The sequence below is a fragment of the Mastomys coucha genome, unplaced genomic scaffold (genome assembly GCF_008632895.1).
Source record: "Mastomys coucha isolate ucsf_1 unplaced genomic scaffold, UCSF_Mcou_1 pScaffold20, whole genome shotgun sequence".
In the NCBI taxonomy this organism is placed as follows: domain Eukaryota; kingdom Metazoa; phylum Chordata; class Mammalia; order Rodentia; family Muridae; genus Mastomys; species Mastomys coucha.
Window position 1 is genome coordinate 47,956,897 of NW_022196903.1, and position 14,166 is coordinate 47,971,062.

Sequence of the window (14,166 nt, forward strand, 5' to 3'; positions counted from 1 at the left end):
CAAACAAAAATAATAATCAATTGCCTTCCTATATAACAACAAATAGTCTTGAGAAAGAAATTAGGAAAACAACATATTTCACAATACCCTCAAATAATATAAAATATCCAGACGTAACATCAACCAAACAAGTGAAAGACTTGTACAATAAAAAGCCTCAAGTCTTTGAAGAAAGAAATTGAAGATCTCAGAAGATGGAAAGATTTCCCATGCTCATGGATCAGTAGGATTAACAAAGCAAAAATGACCATCCTGCTGAAAGCAATCTACAGATTCAATGCATTTCTATCAAAATTCCAACACAAATCTTTACAGATTGAAAGGACAATTCTCAAGTTCCTGTGGAAAAACAACAAACCCAGGATAGCTAAAACAGTCCTATACAATAAAAGAACTTATGGAGGTATCGCCATCCCTGATTTTAAGCTGTTTTAACTGTATGGCTAACTTAGACATCTGCATATATAAAAATACAAATAAATTTACACTTATCAGCCTGCACAAAATTCAAGTATAAGGGGATCAAAGACCTCAACATAAGGCCAAACACATTGAATCTGGCAGAAGAGGAAGTGGGAATAGCTTTGAACACACTGGCATAGGAGGCAACTTTCTAGACAGAACACTGATCAGGCACACACTGAGGTCAACAATTAATAAGTGGAACCTCCTGAAACTGAGAATCTTTTGTAAGGTGAAGGACACTGTCTATCAGACAAAGAAATAGCCTACAGAATGGTAAAGGATTTTTGCCAACTCTACATCCAACAGAGGGCTAGTATTTAAAATATATAAAGAACTCAACAAACTAGATATAAAAAGAATCCAATTAAAACATGGGTAACAGATCTATACAGAGAATTTTCAATAGAGGAATCTCAAATGCCTGAGAAACATTTAAAGAAAATTTCAACATCCTTACCACCAGGAAAATGCAAGTCAAAATGACTGTGAGATCCCATCTTACACCTGTCAAATGGCTAAGATCAAAACCACAAGTAGCAGCACATGCTAGTGAGGGTGGGGAACAAAGGAAACACTCCTCCACTGCTAATGGGAGTGCAAACTTATACAACAACTTTAGAAATCAATTTTGTGATTTCTCAGAAAATTGGAAATAGTTATACCTTAAGAACCAGCTATACCACACCTGAACACATAGCCAAAAGATGTTCCACAATACTACAAGAACACTTGCACAACTATGTACATAGAAGCTTTATTCATAATAGCCAGAAACTAGAAACAACCTAAATGTCCCTCAAATGAAGAATGGATAAATAAAATGTGGTACATTTATGTAATGGAGTATTATTCAGTTGTTAAAAAATGGTATCATAAAATTTTCAGGCAAATGGGTGAAACTAGAAAAAAGTCACCCTGAGTGAGGTAACCGAGATCCAGAAAGACAAATAATGGTATATATTCAGTTATAAGTAGACATTAGCTATTAAGCAAATTATAACCAAGCTACAATTTGTAGACCCAGAGAAGTTAGGTAAAAGAAGGGGTTGGTGAAGGAGTCAATGCTTGGATCTCCATAAGGAGGAGAAGCAGAACAGATTCTGTGGGTAAACTGAGGGTGGGTGAGACCTGGATGGGGAGGGATCAGGTGAGAGGGAAGGGAGGAATTCATGCAGGGATTGTGGGTAGTGGGGGTGGTGTGGAAGCCTAGTGCAGTGCTCTATTAGGGTGATCCTAGTGAGGACTCCTAGGAATGCTCCCTGTGGTGGGACTGGGTTGCATTCAGTTGAGTTGTTTGTCACGAGGGTCCTGTGAAGATCCCCCAAACAACACGGGCTTATGTTAAGAGAGAGTTGCTTTCCTCAAACTGACAGTGGGGCCCCATTTCTGAGGACAGTACCCACACAGCTCACTCACTGATTATGGAGAAGTTAAGCTGGTGCCTGCATGGAGCCTTTACCCCTAAACTGTAGTCTCTTTGATGGGGGAAGATACTCTGCAGGCTACCAAAAGAGAAACATGGACATCAACCCAGCCACAAAACCTTTGACCAACAATCTGTCCTGATGTGCTGGTACAGTGATGGTGTAGAATTTGTGGGGGTGGCCACCCAATGTCTGATTTAACTTGAGGTGACCTCCATGAGACGGAGCCCATGCCTGACATGCTCAGATATCTAGGAACTGGAGACAGGATAGCCCAGAGAACCAAACAGGACTAGTCAAAAAATGTCAATTAAATAATTCCTAATGATAATCTGCTATACTCATAGATCAGTGCCTTGTCTAGTCTTCATCAAAGAAACTTACTCTAGCAGCATATGAGAGTGGATGTAGAGGTTCACAGTCAGAATTTATGCAGGGAGAGAGTCTAAACTGGAGGTTTCCATTGACTCTTTCTTTTGGAGAGCAGGAACTTCTCAGAAGAGTGGGCAGAAAAATTGTAGAGTCAGAGGGATGGAGGACACCAGGAGAACATGGCCTACCAACTCAATAAGCAGGAAGCATATTGGCTCACAGAGACTGAAGCAGCAAGCACAGGGCCCGTCAGAGACTACACCAGGTCCTTTGCATATATGTTGTGGCAGTTAGTTCAGTATTTCTGTGGGACTCTTAAGTGTGGGAGCAGATATGTCTCTGACTATTTTGTCTGCTCTTGGGACTCTTTTCATCCTCTTGGGCTGCCTTGACCAGCATCCAGGTGAAGGCTTTTGTCTTGTCTTATTGTATTTTGTTTTGTCCAACTTGGCTGTTGCCTCTTAGAGGCCTGCTCTTTTTTGATAGGAGACACAGGAGGAGTGGATCTGGGGAGAGGAAGTGAGGAGAAGCTGGGAAGTGTGGAGAGAGGGGAAACTGTGGTCAGGGTGTACTCTATGAGAGAAGAAAATGTTTGATTAAAGTTTCTTTTTTACTGCTGTAGGCCCTTAGGGGCCAACCACACTTGCTACTTCCAATGTTAATGAGTAGTTACTGAGGCTACAAGGCAGAGCACTCCCAGTAGTTAGAGTTTATTCCCAAGAAGAATCAGGTAGAAGGGAAACAGCTCCAAGGATGACACACAGGCTGGCTGGCACCTGTGTAGGGTCTCAGCCAGTGTCAAGAACTGTGTTCACATCAGAGCTGTGTTTCCGCCGACACCAGCCTGTGAACCAGAGAAACTACAGGATAAGTGGACAGCACCAGACTGAAGGCTCACAATACTTCTCTCTTGCAGGCTTTCCTCTGGCTTATGAGCATCAAGGCACTGGCTGCAACGCTTCATTCCAGGGAACTCTAGGGTCAGAGGGCAACACCTGATTTTTGGGAGACATGGAGACTAAGATATATTAATACTGCATTCTTCATCCAGGCTTTCTGCCAACAGAAGGGATCCAGAATTGAACACAGTACATTTATTTTGTTTTCCATATGGGTATCTCTCCCTCCACTGTAAAGAACATTTGGCAAATAAAACTTATGTCAGCGAGGTAATCACTTGTGATGCTCACAGCAAGCATACCTCTTAACAGGCTTCGTGGAAACACTCCTTCCACCACTGAGCACCATGCATGCCAGTGCAAAATACTGAGCCATATATGGTGGGAGACAGCGTCCCCTGGTTTTGGAAATATAGGTTCGTGTTTACACTTTCCTCTTCCAAGGTCTTATGAACTCACATAAAGCTGGTTCTCAAGGAATTAGAGAACGCAAGGACTTCCTCAGTCCTTCAAAATTTGTGAGTTTTGTTAAGTTAATTGAATTCTATCTCATTTGATTTATTCCTAGAACTGGGAACAGAGGTGACACAAATTTTTAACGATAGCATAAGCATCTAACTTTAAGCAGTTCCAAACAGCTCAAGCTGCAAACATGGAATGAATCTGTCATGTAAATCTTGTCTTACAGGTGTGATTTCTAATTTTCCACTTAATACCAACCAAGCCACAAACCTTGCACTAATGTCTAAAGGTACTTTTCATCCCATATAGCTTCACAGCCCGTCTCCTGAAGTACTTTTGTGTATTTTTAAAAGCATGTGCATATTCTGCAAATGTTAAGCCATGTAGAAGCCTGCCGAGTCACCTGTAGAGAACATGACCAAAAATAGCACTGGCCATGGGCCATATGACCTACACTCATGTGCTGGGAAGGCAAGCATACTCCTGTAACCTCTGGGATTCTCATTCTGGAGGCACGAAGCCCAGAGATGTGTCTCATAAAGTATATCCTGAAAGTCAGGAATGAGGGGCCCAGTGTCTCAGCTGGCTTCTCAAGCTAAAAGTCACCTAAGCAGCAGCCTAAGCCAGGGACACCACAGCAGATCAGCATCTTAAGTAAAATGTTGCTAGACTCAGGTACACAAAGATGATGACCTCATAGGACATGATCTTACCAAAATAAAATGTCAGTCAGTGTGGCTCCAAGGAAAGAATAAGCAGCCAGCATTTCTATCCTGGGCACTCATATCTAACTCAGTATGCTGGGAAAGAATGAAGACTTTGCTTCACTTTCCAGATCCCAAGGGAGGACTAAACATTTTTATGGGAGTGGCTTATTAAATCACAAGAGTGTAAGGATAAAGGCATATCTACAGCAGTTCATCAGGCATGTCTCATTTCCCAGAGCTAGGCAAGCTTGGCATGGGTTGAAATATGACCTCCTGGGTGCGAAGGAGCAGTGAGGAGGATGCAGTAATTCCTCTTCAAAAGACAGACTTTTGCTAAAGTGATAATTAACTCAGGAGGCAGCCTTGACTCTTCAGCTGGTTGTATACCATCTTTACTGTGTCCCTTTATTTCATCAACAGTCACGTTGTTCAGTTCATATTCTGTGCCAGAGCCTTGCTAAGTATCACTTTTCCTGGCGACACACTCATGCTCTGGCCTGGTTAATTTACTGACTGGATTAATTCTCTGACCTCTTGCCATGTTTACCTTTCTAGCAGTGACAAACTTATTTAGTCTCCAGTGCACTAAGTAGGAGCTTCTTCATCACATCTTGGTGTGGGAATCCACAATTCTTGGTTTCTAAGCTCATCTTTCTCTGTAATCAAACCAGTCCAGACAGTCTTCACATTTCTCCACCAGTTTCTTAGTTCCTCTAAGATTTCCTTACTCAGCCTCTCACCGATCTGATCATCCCCTAGGCAGTTTATGAAACATGGCTTCTCTCTTGCACAGTTTGTGGAAATGTCAATTACTAGAGTCATTATGAAAAAAAGTATGGAGGCTCCTAAAAAAATTAAACACAGAATTATCTATCATCTGATCCCATTTGGATGTAGATAGATAACTTCTGGATGTACACCCAAAGAAAGCCAAGTCAGTGTCTTGAGGAGGTACTCCACGCTCAGTGCAACAATGGTGAATGCATGAAGAAATGAGAGTTTATACACTCCATGGTGATACCCATAAAATAAGGAAAACGCCTCCACATAAGGAAATGTATATTCAAAAGCTACAGTGGAGGGTGCTGAAAGCTTTCTAAGGCTTGAAAGAAGACAAGGGCACCCATTTTCACCATTTTAATTCAATATATTACTTGGAGTCCTGACCTCAGCATTCAGACAGAGGAGAAAACTGAGAAGGCCTCTCAAATTATAAAGAAAGAAGTGGCACTGTCTTTAGAATGTAAGGGCTGGATAACCTGATGGTCCCAAACACCCACAGAATCAGACTGACATGGGAAGTACAGTGCTGAGGGAACACCTCAGAGTTTAGGAGTGCTGGCTGCTCTTACAAGAGGGCCAGGATTCAACACTCAGCTCCCATGTGGCATCTTAAATTGGCTGTAACTCCCGTTCCAGAGGATCAGGAAACCTCTTTTGGCCTCTGAGGATATCAGACATGGTACACACAGACAAAACATTCATATACATAATTTAAAAATTATGAGCAGTAGATCTAAATAGACATTTCTTAGGAGAAAGCCTATACAATGGAATACTGCCTAGCATTACAAGGGGTGACATCTTGAGGTTTCTAGAGATACCAACAAAACAGGAGGTCCATCTATTAAATGAAATAACCTAGGCAGAGAAGGCAGCTATTGTGCAATCCAGCTGATGCTTGGATCTGAGAGGACTAAGCTCACACAGGTGTACAGTAGGGCAGTGGCCACCCAGTGCACAGAGAGCACGAGGAGGAGATGTAGAGGCAGTCAAGAGTTGGTGACTTACTATGTAGCAGTGAGGTAGGGAAGAACATCATGGTGAAATCTTTAAAGAGAGCAGTTAGAGATAGCCAGAATGAAATACTATCTTCAAAAAGCTAGAAACGTCTATGGTTTCACCACAAAGAAGTAATAAATATTTAAAGTGGTAGATATAGGCACCTTGATTTGAGTATTATCCAGAACCTATATACATCAGAACATCACAGGGAGCTTCATAAATGTGTAATTTTAATATTTGTACATTAGGTTAAAGATAATTTTTAAAAGAAGAAAATCTTGCTGTTTGTATAGCATAGGTGGACCTGGAGGATACCATGTAAAATGAAACAAACAGATGAAAAGCAGCATGCACGGCTTCACACAGCATCTAAGGAGGGAGACAGATGAAGCAGAAGATGGGTTTAGAACAGTGGTTTCCAGGGCTGTGGGGCACAGGAACAGAAGTGGCTGGTCAAAAGTCCAGTCATAAGATAAATAACTGTGGGAATTTGTGCACAGCAAGTAGACTAAAGACAACAGCACATCCCACAGTAGGCTATGGGGAAGGAGCTGACCTCAGGTGTTCTCACCACAAAAGTTAAAAATGTTAAGGATGTGGGGTGCTTAACAGGTTAGTTAGCCAGGGAGCCAGAACATAATGACACATGTCACTCTGCACTCAACTTATGCAGGCCAGGCAAGCACTCTGCCCTGGGCTACACTTCCAGCCCACAGTTCACATTTATTAATTGCTGACATTGTTCTTTAGGGCTTTATTTCTTGGTATTTACTTCTTTGTTCTTGACTATTTCCTTTATTCATGAAGTTTCTACTGTTGTTGCTAAGGTAGAATGTGCAGTCCAGGATTTCCCTTTCAGTTTATGATAAATTACAAAACCAGACCTCTATAACACCTCACTCTTTCTACCATACAAGCAAGTCTTTAGAGATGACAAATGCTTCTCTGAGGAGGTTTCTCACTAGTAAAATTTAGATGAAAAAAAACTACCACATGTATCCTTTTTAAAGCAAAGATGTTATTTTATTTTTTCACATTTATCAGTTTTAAGGCTGACATACAAAATAATGGGTTCCATCATGGCATCTTCATAGTATACATCCTTATACTTTGTTTACATTCTTTCTCTTCAACTATGCCCCATAACTGCTTCCTTCCTTTCAGCTTCTTCCTTTCCTTAGTTCATTATGACCCACCTTCTGCTTTCCTATCATATGTGTTACACTGGCTCTGTAATGTTAAATCTAGATTCCATATATAAAAGAAAGCAACCACTATTTCTTTTTTGGTATCTTACTCTATCTAAAAGTACTTCTCTGAAGGCAAACCAAAGGGTGATCTGAAAGCACTCTAGACATTACAGGGCATCCTTACCAGTTCCCCTTGGAGAATGTAGGTGTGTACACACATGTGAGCATGTTCTCACAGGCATGTTATTGATGAGACGGCTCAGGGTTGAACCTGAGCCTGATTAAATACTACTCTGGCAGCCACTTTGATCCTGAGCATCAATCAGCATGGTGCTATACAACATCTAATTTTAGTCGCTCCTACTCTGTAGCTCTTCTTTTTCTCTGCTCCTATTTCAAGGGCTTGTCTGGTAGAGACACTGGAGACAAATTTGATTTTATGACCACAGGAACTGTAATCATACCTCTGGCTGGTAGAATAGCTATCTGTCTGAGACTTAAAACAAGTGTGATTAGAAACTTCGGTGGCATCCCATCTGGCAAGTAGAAGGACAGACCAGCTAAGGATGGGAAGCCACATACACAGTGGAGGACAGTTTTGTTAGATTTACTGGCTGAATTGGAGTTTGGATAAAACACCTCATTACTCACACCAAATGCCAATTTTGAAACATGCTCTTTGCTGATGAATTGTTCAAGTTTCTTCTCTTTTGAGCATATACTATTAGAAAGCAGCCAGAGCCCCACTAATGAGGGCATACTTGAAGTTTGCAAAGTTGTTCTGAGAGAGAAGTGGACATAGGAAAGCTGTCTTCGAAAGTCTATAGTTCAAAGCAATCCGATGTCTTTTAAAGTCATGTGATGAAAGGAGCAAGGAATGCCAGTGAACTTAAGACAAGATTAATTATAGCAGCAGTGACAGTGCTTTCTAATACTGATTAGTCCAAATACGGATTGCTGCTAGTTTGAATGATCCAGTGAGCAGGCATGGGGAGAGTGAGTTCACCTCTCCACCTTAGGATGGTGGCCAGTTGAGATCTAAGTAGGAGGGAAAAGAGACAGAGGGACAGAGTGCTGGCATACTGTGTTCATCAAAGTCTGTATTGAATGTAAAGCTCATGTGAGACAGAGCCAGCTTGATCCCGGGCAGACGTGAGAACACTCATAGAAGACTGAGCCCAGGAGACTCTGGTTCCTAAAGGGTGGAAGAGGGTACTCTCCCTGTGGGTACTCAAGGTGGTGGTTTCTAAGTACTGGGAGTCCACTCCCAGGAATTGCTGTCCTGCAAACAATGACATGGGGCTACCAGATGCTTCTGCTGCTGTATGGAAACAATTAGAGACTTTGCAAAGATGGAAAGAGGCCATCCTCATTTTACAAGCAGGGCCCAAGAGGTGACCCCTGTGGACTAAAAGTACAACTGCCTCTCCTTGTCTTGAGTCGCCATATTTGTCTTCCCTGTGAAGTCTCAGAGGAATTGTTACCAAAGGCTACTAGAGAGCAACCAGAACAACCCAACACATTCTTTTGGGGCCTTAGATGTGCTTTCATGATACTTCCGTACAAGAACACTGCAAAAGAAAATCTATATTCCTGCAAATCCTGTTTCCCAATCTACTGTAAACTAGGCGGTGCTAGGCTCCTGCCCCCAAGCATCCGTCTGCTATGCTTATAAGGCAGAGTATGTTTGCGACTCATTTTACTGAATCATAAAGCTTTCAGATGTGAGGTAATGTGACTAAACTCTAGGCACTAGGTCAGTGGCAGCCAGTTTTTCCAGCACTTTCTGGAAGTGCTGACACTTGCAGGAATGCTAGAGAAAGAGTTAGTTATCAGCTGATAATATCTTTTCAGCCTAAGAGGCATAAGGGCAGCGTTGTCTGTTGAAAGTAGCTAGAGCCTCATGTCAGAGACACACAGGCCTCAGAACTACAGGCCTCTGGAAATCTGGGTGCAAAGACAACCCTTTCAGTTTACCCAGCTAAGGCTTAGAGAATTTTTTGAAATTCTGAGTTTTCTTCCTAAAAATCTTTCTTCCATTGGTCTTGTATATTCTGTTTCCTGTTCCTCATTTCTCTTTTGAACAAAAGTTTAAATCCCCAGGAGCAGAAGCAAAGAGTGATGGAAGATTACTATCAGGAACAACTCTCCACAGAGGGGGTCACTGAAGCAAGAGGCCAGTAAGAGTACACAGGAAACTTCATGACTCCAGCTTGTAGCCCTCCTAGATCTGGCTGCTCTCCACCTCCTCGCCACCACCTGCCATATTTACCTTCTGCAAGCATGGGCACCTAGCCAGGTTGGAGAAACCTGCTGTCTGGATTGAACACAAACACCTCTCTCATTTTCCAGCCTAAACCCAGCCTGGAAACTAAAGCCCACTGCAGCCTCCAGTCAGACTCTTTTAATCTCTGCAGTCTGCTTGCTGGTTTTTATTGGTGGGGAAGCTGCTCTTGGAAAATCAGAATGCTCCAAAGAAATTTGTCCTTAACCAAGGAAGAACTATGAGTTCAAGCTTGCTTTCTCTAGTAGACAGACCATACAGAAGTACTCTAGGCTAACAGGGCAAAACATGACCAGTTTCAATTTTCCTAATGACATTTTAGAAATTCTACTAGATCAGGATCTAGACACATGAAACAGAGAACAGGACATGTTCTGCCTCTGAAGAAATCGAGTCTGCTCTGGAACCTCATAAGGTAACTGTTATTAAATGGCTAAGTATAAACAGAGGGCAAGTTGATGCTAGAAAATGGGGTGGGGGCTACAGTGCAGCACAATGATAGAGTGCTTTCCCAGCATATTTGAGGCTCTGACTTCAATACACAGTGCCCCAAGGAGAAGGACAATGAAAGGAGGGAGAAGTGGATCTAGGAACGTTTCACCAATGGAGCCTCCAGGGGCCCACAGCACAGACAGCAGTTTTCTAGGCAATGAAGCAGAGGTGAAGAGAGGTGAAGATTGCAAATAAAAAGCATAACTCATTTGTGGAGTTCAGAGTCCAGGGAGTAAAGAGCAGCCTTTGTGTGTGAGGGCAAGTGGGATGTGTAAAGGAGGTGTTTTGGGTTGCTACAATGGTCTCTAAGAAACAGGAGAGTCAAGGGAACATTTAAAACCAGGTGGCGACATGATTATGATTGGGTTTTACTTTTGTTTCTGAAGTAGATCTGGAAGACACACTAAGAATGAGCAGGAGACTACATCTATACCATACAGACAAGATAAATCACAAGCATCATATGTAATTTTAAATGTTCTACTAGCCACATGAAAGGTAGGAAAGAAGTAATTAATTCAATAATATATTTTAAAGTCCCCAATCCAAACTATTATTGTTTCATATGTAACCAATATCTCTAAAATTATGACTGAGATAGTTTATAACCTCTATTTGCAGGCACCCTCAAAGCGCATCTCAATTCAGACAAGCTGCATTTCAGGGGCCAATAACCCATTGTGGTTAGTAGTCACCAGCATCCACAGCACAGCTTGAGAAAAGAACACACATGTCCTAGTTAGGTATTGTACCCCATGGTCAAATAAAACAGATGAATTTCAGGTTAGAATGCCACTGAAGTGTAGTTTAAAAACATGTAACTTCATATGACATGAAACTCTTTGGAGGGGGTTGCTGGTAATGAAAACCTTAAATGGAGATGGGGTGCGATGATGAGGGAAAGGCATGAGGTGAGCATTCACCAAGCTAAGAATGTGTGAGAAAGCCAGACTCACTAACTAAAATTATAACTGTAGTTTGAAAAGATGTGTCCTGCATAGGTGGGTAATGCTTCCCAGAAAGTATTTTTGTTTGTAAGATTGACTTTAGTATTTAATTATGTGTCTCTGTGTGGTCATGTGACCAGAGATGTTAGATGCCCCTAGAGTTACTGTAAACTGGCCCTTTGTGAAAACAGTACATGACCTTAATGGCAAGCCCTTTCTACAGCCTAAAGCTATAGGTTTTTAAGGTTCCAAAAGATCCAAATGCCAGGTACAGGTTACCTCCCTCTGCATTACCCAGAGGGAGTCCCAGAGGATCCCAAACAACACAGGCTACTGACATTGCTCTTGGTTGCCCCTAGAACTAGATGATGGCTGAAGAACAAAGAGAAAGCTAGATGTAATTGCCTTGGAGCTTCCCTGTCCTGGCTAATGTTCACAGTGCCTATGTAGGCTGTGTGGAGAGAAAAGTCATCCTTGGTTTCACTTAGCTATGAACCCTCTGTGCTACAATACCAACCTACAACTCGAGGTATGACTCCTGTTAATACAATAGCTAAATGACTGGGGCGTAACCACTTTCCACTTAGACATGAGGTCTGATCCATGGAAGATAAAAGAATATTTGGTTCTGCAAGTGGGTCCAAAAGCCCGGGAGGCCACAGGCCTTTGAGGTCAGGAAGAATATATTGTTCTTGTTTTTCTAAGTGGCCATTTTGGTCATACCCATAGATTAGTGCTGCTCTCAGCTTTGGTCAGAGCAGCTTCTTATGAAGAGATTCATTATTGTTCGTAATGCAAGGAATAAGTGACAGTTTTGTGCTCAGCTCTACACAAGAGATCTACACTAATCTTTCTAAGGCCTACAGAACAATGTGGCAGTGGGTGAGGAAATATGAGAGCCTTTGGATGTGAAGGGTGCTATGCAATGCTGTCTTTTAGCATAAACATGGCCATTACACCCATGGACCCACAATAGGTGCTATTGCCTGTTCAAGATCTACACAAGATTGGGCTATCAACACGATCAAGATAGGGGCTTGTGAGGCCCATCCATTCTTGATGAGCTATTGGCAGTTAATGGTTACTGGAAAAAATAAGGTAATTTTCTTGAGTGATGTAGCCACTGGTAAGTAGCCCATGCTCCAGTGATAACCCCCTACCCGTGATCACACAAGCAAGTTACACTCTGTGGGTCCCAAAGGAAAATGACATAAAAGTACATAACAGTATGAGAGAGGCTAGTTGGGTCAGCAGGACTGGGAAAGGATAAAAGGAGGTGATTAGTGGGTGGATATGATCACAGTACATTGTACACACATCTGAAATTAATTTCTTAAAAACCTAGTTGACTTTGAAAACTGTTTTGACTAGGAAGTAGTTTACATAGTTCCAAAATAAAAGGATTACAATAGTTATTCCCATCCTGCATCCAGCCACCCACTAGAAGCAGCTGCTCTATTGGCTGTCCACTCAAGTGGTAACCTGCATGAACAACATCCCCCAGTGCTTCTCCATGCAGGTATAAGAAGATATGAACATGCTTAAACTCTGCCTTCTTTCTACATCAAAGGCATCATCCTACATACTGTGTTTCATATCTTGCTTTTTTCATTTAATGATTGTTCGGGGCTCTTTCCAAATCAGTGCATAAAGCATTTCCATGTTGTTTTTAAATTGCCACACAGTGTCCCACTGTATAGATGGATCATACTTATGTATCTCTTCACCAATGGATCCTTGAATCACTTCCAATGTTTCCTAAGACAAATAATGGTCTGGTGGCAAACCTCCTTTGTGTACCACTTTATATGCATTCAGATATATCAACAGGAAAGCCTGTCAGTGCCAGACTGGGTCAAAGGGTATCTCTGTGTAGCCTTGGCTGTCCTGGAACTCACTCTGTAGACCAGGCTGGCCTCGAACTCAGAAATCTACCTGCCTCTGCCTCTCAAGTGCTGGGATTAAAGGAGTGTGCCACTGCCCAGCACAAATGCCATTCTTTAGAATTTTTCAGATAAAATAAAAAGTGCTAGTCCTTCATAGCTTCAATTCACATTTTTTTCTGACTTTATGGGTAAACAATTTTAGATTCAAAAGATGACAATACAGTTTTGTGTGGACAACTGGCTCCTGTCACTTGCCTCTTTTCCTACTGCTAGGAAAATGGTACTCACACTCATCTGGACATATGTATTCTACAGACAGATTTTCATATGTTTTGAATGTGTTTACTGTATTTTTTACCATGTAAAAACTTTTAAATTGAATCAAATTTATTTATTTATTCTTTTTATGGCTTTTGAATTTTAAGTCCCAGATAAGAATCCCTTACAGTTCAGGACTATAAAGGACATTGTCTGTGTTTTCAAAGTTCTTTTGCATTAACCAGGTACAAATACATAGTCATACTTTAAAATCTTTGTTAAAAATATCAGTGTTGGGCTGAAAGTATAACGTGTGAGGCCCTGAGTTTGATCCTAAATACCAAGCCAGTTAGTTACACATAAAAATTTTACTTTTTACAAGTGAGGTAGATTGTGTATATTTTCTATTCTTATTCTGATTTTTCTCATCTGTTTTTCTTTGTCAGAATTCTTTTGAGTAACCATTAGTCATCATATTAAAGGAATATAGCAGGTTGGAGTTTATTTGAACAGTATGAGACACAGACTCAACCTCTGATGCAGGTAAATACTTACTAGGCCCAATACCATACATAAAACATGTCCTTGCTGACTGAGGACAGTGATATCAGTTCCCACACATGTCATGAATGAAAATAAGATCTCATGAATGCAATTACATTTGTGTCCATGTTAGTGAGTGGGTGGGTCTAATGCTAGACTGTAGACATGACAGCGGGGAAAGACATGCTCTTCAGCTCTTCCTGGAATAGCCACACCACGTGACACTGCTTATCCTGTTACCACCACAGTACTAGCCTTCCTTTTCGTCTTTCTTGTTCTCCTCCCTCCCATTTGAATGTCTGGGGTAGGAAAATGGCATTCCCCACTCATGGCCATCCTTATGAGGATCCACAATCCTCAAGGGCTGATCCTGGCCTCAAGGCCTGCCTGAGGAGGAGAGGTTTCCCCACAGCTCAGTGGATAAAAGGTCCTTAGCACTAAACCTTTCAAGC

At 41.7% G+C, this 14,166-nt stretch overlaps 1 protein-coding gene, 1 long non-coding RNA gene and 1 other non-coding gene across 4 annotated transcripts in view; all 3 read right to left on the bottom strand.

Annotated features, from left to right (window-relative positions):
* The window catches only part of Jazf1 (JAZF zinc finger 1), a 323,397-nt gene that overhangs the window by 244,721 nt on the left and 64,510 nt on the right, over positions 1-14,166 (bottom strand). The window lies entirely within an intron of this gene.
* LOC116098935 overlaps positions 1-14,166 on the bottom strand; it is a 41,960-nt gene that overhangs the window by 23,434 nt on the left and 4,360 nt on the right. The gene's annotated exons all lie outside the window — the stretch shown is intronic.
* Positions 14,008-14,144, bottom strand: LOC116100212. Its single transcript, XR_004122534.1, has one exon.